Raw genomic sequence first — 13,798 nt, forward strand, 5'->3', positions numbered from 1 at the left:
GAAAGACAGGGTTGTAGCCTCTCCCCGATGTTGTTCAATCTGTATATTGAGCAAGCAGTAAAGGAAACAAAAGAAAAATTCGGAGTAGGTATTAAAATTCATGGAGAAGAAATAAAAACTTTGAGGTTCGCTGATGACATTGTAATTCTGTCAGAGACAGCAAAGGACTTGGAAGAGCAGTTGAATGGAATGGACAGTGTCTTGAAAGGAGGATATAAGATGAACATCAACAAAAGCAAAACAAGGATAATGGAATGTAGTCTAATTAAGTCGGGTGATGCTGAGGGAATTAGATTAGGAAATGAGGCACTTAAAGTAGTAAAGGAGTTTTGCTATTTGGGGAGCAAAATAACTGGTGATGGTCGAAGTAGAGAGGATATAAAATGTAGGCTGGCAATGGCAAGGAAAGCGTTTCTGAAGAAGAGAAATTTGTTAACATCCAGTATTGATTTAAGTGTCAGGAAGTCATTTCTGAAAGTATTCGTATGGAGTGTAGCCATGTATGGAAGTGAAACATGGACAATAAATAGCTTGGACAAGAAGAGAATAGAAGCTTTCGAAATGTGGTGCTACAGAAGAATGCTGAAGATTAGATGGGTAGATCACATAACTAATGAGGAAGTATTGAATAGGATTGGGGAGAAGAGAAGTTTGTGGCACAACTTGACCAGAAGAAGGGATCGGTTGGTAGGACATGTTCTGAGGCATCAAGGGATCACCAATTTAGTATTGGAGGGCAGCGTGGAGGGTAAAAATCGTAGAGGGAGACCAAGAGATGAATACACTAAGCAGATTCAGAAGGATGTAGGTTGCAGTAGGTACTGGGAGATGAAAAAGCTTGCACAGGATAGAGTAGCATGGAGAGCTGCATCAAACCAGTCTCAGGACTGAAGACCACAACAACAACAAACGGGTATTAATTGGACAAATATATTATACTAGAACTGACATGTGATTACATTTTCACGCAATTTGGATGCATAGATCCTGAGAAATCAGTACCCAGAACAACCACCTCTGGCCGTAATAACGGCCTTGATACACCTGGGCATTGAGTCAAAAAGAGCTTGGATGGCGTGTACAGGTACAGCTGCCCATGCAGCTTCAACACGATACCACATTTCATCAAGAGTAGTGACTGGTGTATTCAGACGAGCGCGTTCTCGGCCACCATTGACCAGACGTTTTCAATTGGTGAGAGATCTGGAGAATGTGCTGGCCAAAGCAGCAGTCGAACATTTTCCGTATCCAGAAAGGCCCGTACAGGACCTGCAACATGCGGTCGTGCATTATCCTGCTGAAATGTAAGGTTTCGCAGGGATCGAACGAAGGGTAGAGCCACGGGTCGTAACACATCTGAAATGTAACGTCCACTGTCCAAAGTGCCGTCAATGCGAACAAGAGGTGACCGAGGCGTGTAACCAATGGCACCCCATGCCATCACGCCGGGTGATACACCAATACGGCGATGACGAATATACGCTTCCAGTATGCGTTCACCATGACGCGCCAAACACGGATGCGACCATCATGATGCTGTAAGCAGAACCTAGATGCATCCGAAAAAATGACGTTTTGTTATTCGTGCACCCAGGTTCGTCGTTGAGTACACCATCGCAGGCGCTCCTGCCTGTGATGCAGCGTCAAGGATAACCGCAGCCATGGTCCCCGAGCTGATAGTCGATGCTGTTGCAAACGTCGTCGAACTGTTCGTGCAGATGGTTGTTGTCTTGCAAACGTCCCCATCTGTTGACTCAGTGATCGAGACGTGGCTGCACGATCCGTTACAGCCGTGCGCGTAAGATGCCTGTCATCTCGACTGTTAGTGATACGATGCCGTTAGGATCCAGCACGGAGTTCCGTATTACCCTCCCGGACCCATCGATTCCATATTCTGCTAATAGTCATTGGATCTCGACCAACGCGAGCAGCAATGTCGCGATACGGTAAACCGCAATCGCGATAGGCTACAATCCGGCCTTTGTCATCTACATCTACATGATTACTCTGCAATTCACGTTTAAGTGATTGGCAGAGGGTTCATTGAACCACAATCATATTATCTCTCTACCATTCCACTCCCGAACAGCGCGCTTGAAAAACTAACACCTAAACGTTTCTGTTCGAGTTCTGATTTCTCTTATATTATTTTGATGATCATTCCTACCTATGTAGGTTGGACTCAACAAAATATATTCGCATTCGGAAGAGAAAGTTGGTGACTGAAATTTCGTAAATAGATCTCGCCGCGACGAGAAACGTCTTTGCTTTAATGACTTCCATCCCAACTCGCGTATCATATCTGCCACACTCTCTCCCCTATTACGTGATAACACAAAACGAACTGCCCTTTTTGGCACCCTTTCGATGTCCTCTGTCAATCCCACCTGGTAAGGATCCCACACCGCGCAGCAATATTCTAACAGAGGACGAACGAGTGTAGTGTAAGCTGTCTCTTTAGTGGACTTGTTGCATCTTCTAAGTGTCCTGCCAATGAAACGCAACCTTTGGCTCGCCTTCCCCACAATATTATCTGTGTGGTCTTTCCAGCTGAAGTTGTTCGTAATTTTAACACCCAGGTACTTAGTTGAATTGACAGCCTTGAGAATTGTACTATTTATCGAGTAATCGAATTCCAACGGATTTCTTTTGGAACTCATGTGGATCACCTCACACTTTTCGTTATTTAGCGTCAACTGCCATCTGCCACACCATACAGCAATCTTATCTAAATCGCTTTGCAACTGATACTGGTCTTCGGATGACCTTACTAGACGGTAAATTACAGCATCATCTGCGAACAACCCCAGAGAACCGCCCAAACTGTCACCCAGATCATCTATATAGATCAGGAACATTAGAGGTCCCAGGACGCTTCCCTGGGGAACACCTGATATCACTTCAGTTTTACTCGATGATTTGCCGTCTATTACTACGAACTGCGACCTTCCTGACCGATCACGGAAACGTGATGGTACGCATTTCTCCTCCTTACACGAGGCGTCACAACAACCTTTCACAAGGTAACGCTGGTCAGATGCTGTTTGTGTATGAGAAATCGGTTGGAAACTTTCCCAATGTCAGCACGCTGTAGGTGTCGCCACCGGCGCCAACCTTGTGTGAATGCTCTGAAAAGCTAACCATTTGCATATCACAGCATCTTCTCCCTGTCGGTTAAATTTCGCGTCTGTAGCACGTGATCTTCGTAGTGTAGCAATTTTAATGGCCAATAGTTATGTACCAGGATTACAGACATGCATCTTTATACAAACAAACAAAAAGTAATTAATTAATTTTGTTCGAGGCGATAATTTAAAACTTTATGAGCAACCCGCATACAATCTGATATAGACTGGAGTGACAAATGTCATGAGATAACGGTATGCACATACACAGGTGGCCGTAGTATCGGGTACAAGACGTATGAAAGGGCACTGTACTGCCGGAGCTGTCATTTGTGCTCAGGTGATTCATGTGAAAAGGTGGTGAACGTACTTATGGCCGCACGACGGGAAATAACAGACTTAGAAGGCTGAATGATAGTTGGAGCTAGACGCTTCGGTCGTTCCATTTCGAAATCTGTTTGAGCATTAAATATTTCGTGTTCCCTAGTGTCAAAAGTTTGCCGAGAACACCAAACTTAAGGCATTACGTCTCACCGTGGACAACGCAGTGGCCGATTGCCTTCACTTGACGACACAGAGCGGTAGCGCTTGCGTGGAGTTGTCAGTGCTAAGACACAAATAACACTGCGTGAAATAACCACATAAATCAATGTGGGGCGTACGACGAACGTATCCGCGAAATGTGGCGTAAAAGGTCTATAGCAGCAGACGACCAACGCGAGTGAGGTAAGTCCCGATTTCAGTTTGTAAGAGCTGAATGTGACACAGACCCCACGAAGTCATGGACCCAAGTTGTCCACAAGGCGCTGTGCACCATAATGGTGGGCTATGTTTACGTGGGATGAACTGGGCCCTTCAGCCCAATAAATCGATCATTGACTGCGAATGGTTACGTCTGACTAATTGGAGACCATTTGCCGCTATTCATGGAATTCATGTTCCGAAACAACGATTGAATTTTTATGGATGACACTGTGCCATGTCGTCAACCCACAATCGTTTGCGACTTGCTGGAAGAACATTGCGGACAAATCGAGCGAATGATTTGGCCACCCATATCGCCCTACGTGGGACATAATCGAGAGGTCAGTTCGTGCACAAAATCCTGCACGGGCAACATTGTTTCAATTGCGGGCGACTGTAGAGGCAACATGGCTTAACATTTGTGCAGGGGACTTCCAATGACTTCTGGAGTCCAGGCCAGGTCGAGTTAGCTACGCTACGTCGGGCAAAAGGAGGTCAGACACGATATTGGGAGATATCTCATCACTTCAGTGTAGGCTGCAGCTCTGTCTCGTTTCTCAAACTACTGCTTCCCTTTCATGTCCTTAGAGTCAAAACTGCAGCCTGGTTTCTGTACAAGCTGTGCATAACCTTCCGCTACCAGTAATTTATCGATGTTACATCAGTCTTTCAGTGCTATATTTTAATCAACAACGTCATAAGCGCTTTTTAAATCTGCAAATGTCATAATAAATAGGTTGCCTCTCTTACGATAAATCATTGGGTCGGTGTTGCCCCTCGTGTTTCAGCATTTCTATGGAACCTAGATTGTTCTTCCATGAGGTCACCTTTTACGTCTTTTGATTCTTCTCCGAACAATTCGTGACAATGCTTTGCTAGCGTGATTTATGAAACCTGCCCTCTTTAGGATTGGTATTATTGCATTCTTCCTGAAGTCTGAAAGCTTTTCCCGTGTCTCAGATATCTTAAACACCAGGTGGAACAGTTTTATCTTCGCTGGACCTCAAATGGTTCAAATGGCTCTGAGCACTATGGGACTCAACTGCTGAGGTCATTAGTCCCCTAGAACTTAGAACTAGTTAAACCTAACTAACCTAAGGACATCACAAACATCCATGCCCGAAGCAGGATTCGAACCTGCGACCGTAGTGGTCTTGCGGTTCCAGACTGCAGCGCCTTTAACCGCACGGCCACTTCGGCCGGCTCGCTGGACCTCCCTCGAATCTGAAACATTCCTCATGTGAGATGTAACTGGCAAAACTGAGTAGCTACAAAGGCACGCTGCCCCGACGCTGCAGCCATACGGAAGAGGAGGCAAGGCCACAGAGGAGCGACAGGCCGTGACGTGGGCTCGTGCAGTTGTAACGGTTTCGGTCGGAGCGCTTTTATTGCCAGACGTATTACCGTGCTGCAGCGTTTCTCCAATGTTCAGCCACGGTTCGCTCAGGCTTGGCCTTGGTCAATGCAGTCCCACTTTACTTTGCTCCGACTCTCCCATTAACAGCCGCAGTTATTCAGATCGGTTTTAGCACCGACTGACTGCTATACGGAATGTGGAGCTTTCACGTACCATTCGTAAAAGTGAGAATATGCAGCTTTCCTCGAAGACGGAACCCAACGTCGTTGTCCGTGAAGTATTAGAATCAGATGCACAATATACCTGATGACAACTTCTGGGACTGAGCCTTATACCACATACCTCCCTTAATACAAGAACTTAAAGTTGTGTTACGAACTGGGAGTGCTGCATTTACTGCTTAAGCATTACCAGCAGTCTCTACAAACGGGAGGGTCATTCTAAATGTGAGGAACTATTGTTCCCCAGAAACAAAACTTATTTTACAACGTATTTTGACATTTTGGCTGTTTTTCTACGTCGTAGCACTCCTCAAGCCTTCAGAATACTCTGCCGCCGAATTATTGAACCAGTAACTAACGTTCTCTTTCAGTTCGTTGTCATTTCCGTAATGCTTTCAGCCCCTTTCATCTATGTCTGTGGAGAAAGCTAATAATCATCGAAGTAAAGTCAGAGCTATAAGCTGGATGTTCAAAAACTTCCCACATAGACTACCGAAGCAAATTCTTTTTCTACGCAGCAGAATACGGAAATAACACAATACTGCTTGACAACAATCCACGTCGTTGGTTTTGAACGGTACGGCGTAGTCGGTGAAAGCTCTGGGTGGGCAATAGGACGCAGCATTTATGACCTCTCTTCTGCACATAAAGTCGATGAGTGGGCCGCCCTTTAGATCCCAAAACACTGAGGCCATATCCTTTTTGGAGCTTGGATTTTTATTTCGGTACGTTGGAGGGCGGTGGGGGGGACGATCTTGAATGATGCCATTCACATTCCACTGATTGGCGCACTGTTTCCGGACTTTTATGTGAAATCCAGGTCTCGTCACCATAACAACTGATAAGTAAGTAAGGGTCCAGTATAACTGCTTAACACATGTATTGATTATTACGACAACTGTTTCGGAAGATTTCCATTTTCAAGTCCCTGTGTATACAAAGTTCAAGAACTACAACGTGCAATTGTTCTATAGGAATTTTAGATTTAATTTTTTATAAGTGAAGAATTTCGTGAATTACTGAAGCATAATAAACTGCAGTCATAATATTCACTAACACGAATTACACAAACAACTATGTTGTAATTAATTTTTATATTTCTAAAATATGTAAGTAAGATGTGTGTCTGTAACTGTTGACTGTCCTCGTTATAATTCACGTGAAATTGAAGACATGCGCGGAGAAACGTGCTAACCCTCAAATGATAAAACTTAAAGATAAGTGTTGTCATCTGTTGCTGGGTAGGGGGACTATCAAAATTGACATTGGATGTTTAGTGGTGACGCCAATGTCAATTTTGATAGTTCCCGTACGCGGCAACAGATGGCAACACGTCTCTCTAAGATTTACATTTGAAGGTTAGCCCTTTTTTCCGCGCATGTCTTCAATTCTAAAATATCTATTTCAAGTCGATCTGTGTTGTTTTGTATAGTGTGGTGTAAGATTTTGATTTCAAATTGTAAATATTTACTGTAATTTCTTGACAGTTCACGCCATAGATGTTTTACATTTACATAGTCACTAACTACGGCCAGGGGAGATCATATCTTTATGTATTTCATGTATGTGTAGCCTATCTTTAGTTCTCAACTTGTGTGACCTTTGTTCTGACATATAAATAAATCTGGTGTGTCTGTTATTGCTATATGCGGTGCAAAAACTCCTCGGCAACCTTGTCGTTTCGAGTGAGATAAGTTGGTGCAGCTCCCATTCGTAGTTTTTTTTCCTTGTTCACCTATCAAACGCCGAGAAACCCACCTGGTACACACTTATCCTCATTCCACTAACAATATGTTAATGAAGTAATCGTATAATATGAGGAAATCACAAACTCTATTCCGTTTACCTGAATCCTTGATTTGAGTTCGTCAGTTATAGCTGGCAGTCGGCGTGATTGTTCGTATATGCATTCTTCCGCGATTAATCTTGATGCACCATTTTATAACTGAAGCTATATTCATCACATTTCCATAAACGTCGGTTATCTGTATGTAAATTTCTATAGTACATGCTCTTTTGTTTTAATTTACTAATTTTGAGCCGCAAGGTTCGATATGTGATTGTGTATAGGGAAGATATACTGCTTTGCCAAGATCGCTAATAATAACTTGTATTCTCGACAAATCGTTTCGGTAGTCAGTGTTACCATCTTCAGATCTCGACGGACAGGTAATTGCATATTTCTTGAAACAGCACTAAAAGATCTGTTTCTCATGAATTGGCGTACGTGAAAGACTAAAAGACTGATGCAGTGGGATCTATTTTACGAAATATAGAATAACTTGTCCGTCGAGATCTGTAGACGGTAACATCGAGTACCGAAACCGGCTATCGATAATACAGGATATTATTAGCGATCTTGGCAAAGAAGTTTATCTTCTCTAATACACATGTACTCTTTTTTGCGCCAGCGGTTAAAAAGCTCTGTGAAACGGCGGTTGGGGAGGGGGAGAACTGCGCCTTGCATCAGATCGTCTTTTTTTTTTAGGTACTGGGAGATGAAGAAGCTTGCACAGGATAGGGTAGCATGGAGAGCTGCATCAAATCAGTCTCAGGACTGAAGACCACAACAACAACAACAACTTTTAAAATCATCCTAGTAGAACTTTGTCTCGGATTTCATCTGAGGCGCTGCCGTACTGCGTGCCGCGATGATTGAAGGGTGTTGTCTGTGGGTCAGACGCGCGATTAGTGTCAATTGGAGTAGTTACAGCTGTTCGATTCCGGCCCAGGCTAACCGTTCTCCAGACATAAACGCCGAACACACTTGATCTTCACGCACAGTACTTTTCCACAATTAGCGTAGAAAGCACTAAATCTCTATGTTTTAGCGCTTTCAGTATTCACGTTACTTCAGAATTGTTAGTCGTTGTCTAAGTAGTCTGGGATGTAAATAATGCTAACTGTGCATTGCACTTGTTTCATTCAGGTCGGCTAGTAATCATTATAAGAATATACGTCTGGTTAACCAAAATTGTTGCCCTATTGGTCTGCCGATCGTATTTCTATTGAAATATTTCCAACTTCCCTGTGATTGTCAAAATATTCACTGTTTTTGGGTTCTTTGCCTCAGTCTGTGTAAACGCCTTATGGAATCGCTTTGTTGTCCATTTGACTGTCTGTCCGGCTGTCCGACAGTTAAGAACCCTGTTTCTCAGAAACCAACCGGCGTATCGATTTCAAATTTATGACACATATTAAGGTCTCTGGTCCCTTGGTGGAGTAAAAATTTTAAGTTTCTAAGTCAGTTCAAGCAAAAGACGCGGCCATTTATGTCACATGTTTTGATACTCGAAAACTCACTTATCGCAACCTATAGGGTTTGTATTGTATTGTATTGTATTGAACTGGGGACCGAAAAACGACGGAGAGGCTTCGTCTCCGCCGTAGCCGCAGTGGTACTCAACCCCCAACTGGCTACAGCAATCCACTCACCCCACCGCCGCCCCCACACCCAACCCAGGGCTATTGTGCGGTTCGGCCCCCAGTGGAGTAGGCATACAGTAAAGGCTGTCCCTCCTACAAACTCCATCGACATAACGTTTTGTAAGTAGGCTGTCTAGGTTTTTATGTTGTCGGCTGTTAACAGCGCGTAGCGTTGCGCAGTTGGAGGTGAGCCGCCAGCAGTGGTGGATGTGGGGAGAGAAAAGGCGGTGTTTTGAGAGCGGATGATCTGGACGTGTGTCCGTCAGAGACAGTAAATTTGTAAGACTGGATGTCATGAACTGCTATATGTATTATGGCTTTTGAACACTATTAAGGTAAATACATTGTTTGTTCTCTATCAAAATCTTTCATTTGCTAACTATGCCCATCAGTAGTTAGTGCCTTCAGTAGTTTGAATCTTTTATTTAGCTGGCATCAGTGGCGCTCCCTGTATTGCAGTAGTTCGAGTAACGAAGATTTTTGTGAGGTAAGTGATTTGTGAAAGGTATAGGTTAATTTTAGTCAGGGCCATTCTTTTGTAGGGATTATTGAAAGTCAGATTGCGTTGCGCTAAAAATATTGTGTCAGTTTAGTGTTGATCAGAATAGGTAAAGAGTGAAATGTCTGAGTACGTTCAGTTCTGCTCATCTGTTTGAAAATCAAATAATGTAAGAGGTTTATGAGCACAGTAATTCATTAAGTTTTCTAAGGGAACGTTTCATAGTTTCATTTATTGTTGTTGTTGTTGTTGTTGAAGGTAGGCGAAATGCTACGCAGGCAGCAGAACCGTACAGAGAGCGATAAGCTGACAAGACCCACCTTCCCGACGGATGTTTTCTCGTCTTTATAAAAGACATCATATTTACGCCAATTTCTTTATTTCACGATTGCAATTTCGGCCTTAGGCCATTATCAAGTGTAGATTTTTGTGGCTTTAAGCCATGTCAACTTAAAATGAGCTGACACATTTATATGTCGTTGTCATTACTATTAAATACATTCGTGATGCTGTTACATATAGCGAGCAGCGTCACGAATGTATTTAATAGTAATGACAACGATATATAAATGTGTCAGCTCATTTTAAGTTGACATGGCTTAAAACCATAAAAATCTGCACTTGATAATGGCCTAAGGCCGAAACTGCAATCGTGAAATAAAGGAAGTGTTACAGTCACTGGCGTAAATATGATGTCGTTTATAAAGTTCTTCATGACTGTGAATCCCAGGTATAAAAGTTAATTTTCTCGTCTTGTTGCGACGCTTCAGGGAACGGGAAGTTTCAACCCACGACAACGCAGTCGTCGTAGCACTCGCAAAGACGAAGCTGCCGAAGTTACTGTTCTCGCTTCTATGAATCCACAAGTAAGCACACGACAGCTTGAACACGAGATTTGGCATTCCTAATACCAGTTTACATCGTATTCTTACACGTCGCCGCTTCCACCCTTACCATGTACACCTACATCAAGAATTGCATGGGAATGATTCCAGAATCATGTACAGTTCTGTCAGTGAGCACAGCAGCAAATCCTCGCCAATCCGAACGTCTTCTCCAATGTTCTATTTACTGATGAATGTTCCTTCTCAAACAAAGGACAGGTAAATACAAGGAACATGCATTATTGGTCCAGGGACAGCCCACGATGGCTTAGACAGGTGGAACATCAGCGTCAGTGGAGAGTTAACGTCTGGTGTGGGATGCTTGGTACTACAATTATTGGCCCTAAATGCGACAGTGTATGCCAGCTTCCTCAGACGAATTCTTCCTCCTCTTCTGGATGAAGTGCCGCTACGAACCAGAATGCTTACGTGGTATCAACACAATGGATGTTCAGCACATAATGCCTTGCATGTACGTCGTGTTCTGAACCGAAGGTATCCTGCCTGATGGATTGGTCGAGTAGGAACAGTTACTTGACCTGATAGGTCTCCGATTTAAATCCTCTGGACTTTCTTCTTTGGGGATGCATTAAAGACATTGTCTATCGCGATATTCCAACAACTCCAGAGGACATGCGGGAACATATCGTGCTTGCTCGTAATTCTCTTTAGCAGGCAACATTGGAAGCAGTAAATAATTCTTTCATTCAACGAGTGCACCAGTGTATCGGTGTCTAGGGTCACCACTTTGAGCACCTTTGAATGTTCTACTCCTGGGTAATAGTACAGGAGAGTCAAAGTCAATTTTGTGTTATGTTTTTGCTTAGTTTTCACTTGTTTTCTGACAACTCCAGCAAGTGGACGAGTTTGTGATCCCGGGCTCAAAGTCAATATTGTGTTATGTAATTAGTAACACTGTGTTTCAGTGAATGGTACACAGTGATACATTTTTGAATAGATCTTTAGGAGAGGAAATGAATTACCGAATAAAAAAATGCAGGGTACCATTTAAATAAATCATATAGCTGTTTTTTTACAAAGATTTTACAAAAATTTTACAAAGATATGTCTTTGCAAAAAAAAACAAGGCTACAACAAAGGCAATCATGCTGATTGATGTCCCCTGACGGCTAAAGAACATTTGCTTGAAACATTTTGTAATTTGCATCTGGACAAACAGTTATTTAGGGTGGTCAAGATAAATGGAACCCTCAGTGCGTGAGTCCTACTCGCATTGCCCAATTTTTTTTCTATCAGAGCCCCACCTCATTGCGACTGCGCTGGTTTACTGCATTTCATTTGAATAGTGTGTTAAAGAGAGGAAACGTTTTATGCATTCCACTCCGATCAGGTTTCTTAATTTCAGAATCGTTGCCTTATTTTTTCATCTCTTAAGCCTACTCTCACACGGTCAAAGCTAGATGTGAATAATTAATAATCTATAAAACTGAGTTCCAGTGTGAAGAAATAAAACAGCTTACTGACGATGTCACAATATCTGCAGCAAAACATGTCAGGATGAACTTAAATACGTAAACCTTTGTTTAGCGTAAGGCGAACACAATATCCTACCCATCGTTACAGACAAATACGGAGAAAGCTGTGTGCACTAGTACAGACGTTCAATATTAAATTTGTACGGCAGTGACAGCTAACATGATTTCAGAAATCGTTGATAAAAGCTTTTACAGTTGCAGTGAAACTCATTTTGCCTCACATTCTCACTCAAATTGTATGTTCGCAAACCTTCTTCAGTAGCTATGTGTAGACATTGAGGTTCCTTGCTCTTGATCCTGCTCATCTGATCGACTTAGCTCGCTGTTCTTCCTCTTGTTTTCTTGCGTCGTATTTCTACTTGTAAGATGATATTTTCAATATTATTTCGGTCTCCTGTTATCGTGGAAAGGTAAACAGACGGGACTTTGGTTTGACAGTAATAATAACTGCTCTTATGATCTCCCACAACTGCAACAGTAACCTTTTTTTCGATGCAAGACAACCAAATCTTTCTATATACTGCCGAGGTAGGCGACGTCAAGGTAACGCTCTTGCGGTGTGTCGCTCGCTAAGGGACAGACGGTTCGAACCCTATTTGCAGAAATAATTTGAATTGTCAATCCTTCTCCGTAAAGGAGAGGAGAGATAGCACAGTAACGTATCGACCACCAGATTGCGCGCAGTGTAATCGGCCGGATCTTACCAAGCTTTGGCGCTGCACCAGGTACTGGTTGGGAGGACAAGGCTATGTGCCGGATACCGGGTTTCACCCTCTCTCCTCTCTCTGATCACTAACTGGGACACAGCACTGCACTACATACGCACCCTACGTAATCAACCGCCCCAAACATTCTTGCTTGCGGCGACTAACACAGAAGTTGCCGAAATCTCAACTAGGAAGCTTTACACTTGACCTCGAATCTTGTGAAATAATAGTAATAACAGATTTTTAATGAGACATCAAAAGGAAATATATTCTTGTAAATGTGTGATTTACAGAAAAGAATCATCTAAAAATACTGAAGGTGTATTTCGTAACATTTGTTATTGTTCTGTCTTCTTCAGTTTCACCATGTGTCCACTTCCTGTACACCATCTGCTGATAATCATTAGTGTCTAAACTCCTGTCTCCTCCAACTCGACCTGACGTAATTGCGCCTAAAAACTTGTTTCTGGAGTCTGCTCTTTCATATACAGTAATTTTGATTGAGACATTCTGACAAAGAATCAGCACTCCAATAGACAATTTTAGTTGCTATCTATTACTTGTACAGCTCTATCCGCCGGTGTAAACGTCCACAAACTATTATCTTACAAATTACTCCTCCGTCTCATGGAAAAATAATGATAATGACATAACATTCTAGGTGAAGTGACATAATACAAGATACAGAGTTCTGTTGCGATCATTTTGTGGACTATGTTTTTGTTCTTCGGGTTGCGACGCAAACCGTTGCTAGCGGCTGCATGGTGAAAGGCGAGAAACGAACCTTTTTTTCCCAAGTGAGGGCTAATTTTCAGTAACTGCTTCCTTAGTGAGGCGCTGATTTCAATTCTTCACGGCCCACAGTTCAGGGAACTAGCTTCAGTGAGGAAAATCGTTGGACAGTTTGACGTGTTACGTCACGCGTAATAACATCATTTATAACGCAATGAAAATTTCTCACAGAGGTTTCTGTCTTTTGCTTTCTTGCAAGAAAACAGGAAGATAATAAACTTACTGATGACGACATGGTTACTACCGTAACCGTCTCTGGTAGATAAAATCGGGCTCCCCTCACTTTTTTTTATTAATACACAATGTTGCATATCGAATACTGTGTTTCAATTAAAAGTGCTGCTTACGCCCACACCATACTCTTATAATATTTTTCGATCATTTCTGTCCAACGTTACGAAATTATTCTTGAGCCACCACAGTTTCTATGTCAATTTAAGAATTATTTTAAAGATATTTGCACGTACAGCTGAAAGGATACTTTTTGCGAGTACATTAGTGTGCTGCTTTACTCACACAACTCTTGCATTGACACGTACACACATTT

Source organism: Schistocerca americana, chromosome 2 (assembly GCF_021461395.2).
Source record: "Schistocerca americana isolate TAMUIC-IGC-003095 chromosome 2, iqSchAmer2.1, whole genome shotgun sequence".
In the NCBI taxonomy this organism is placed as follows: domain Eukaryota; kingdom Metazoa; phylum Arthropoda; class Insecta; order Orthoptera; family Acrididae; genus Schistocerca; species Schistocerca americana.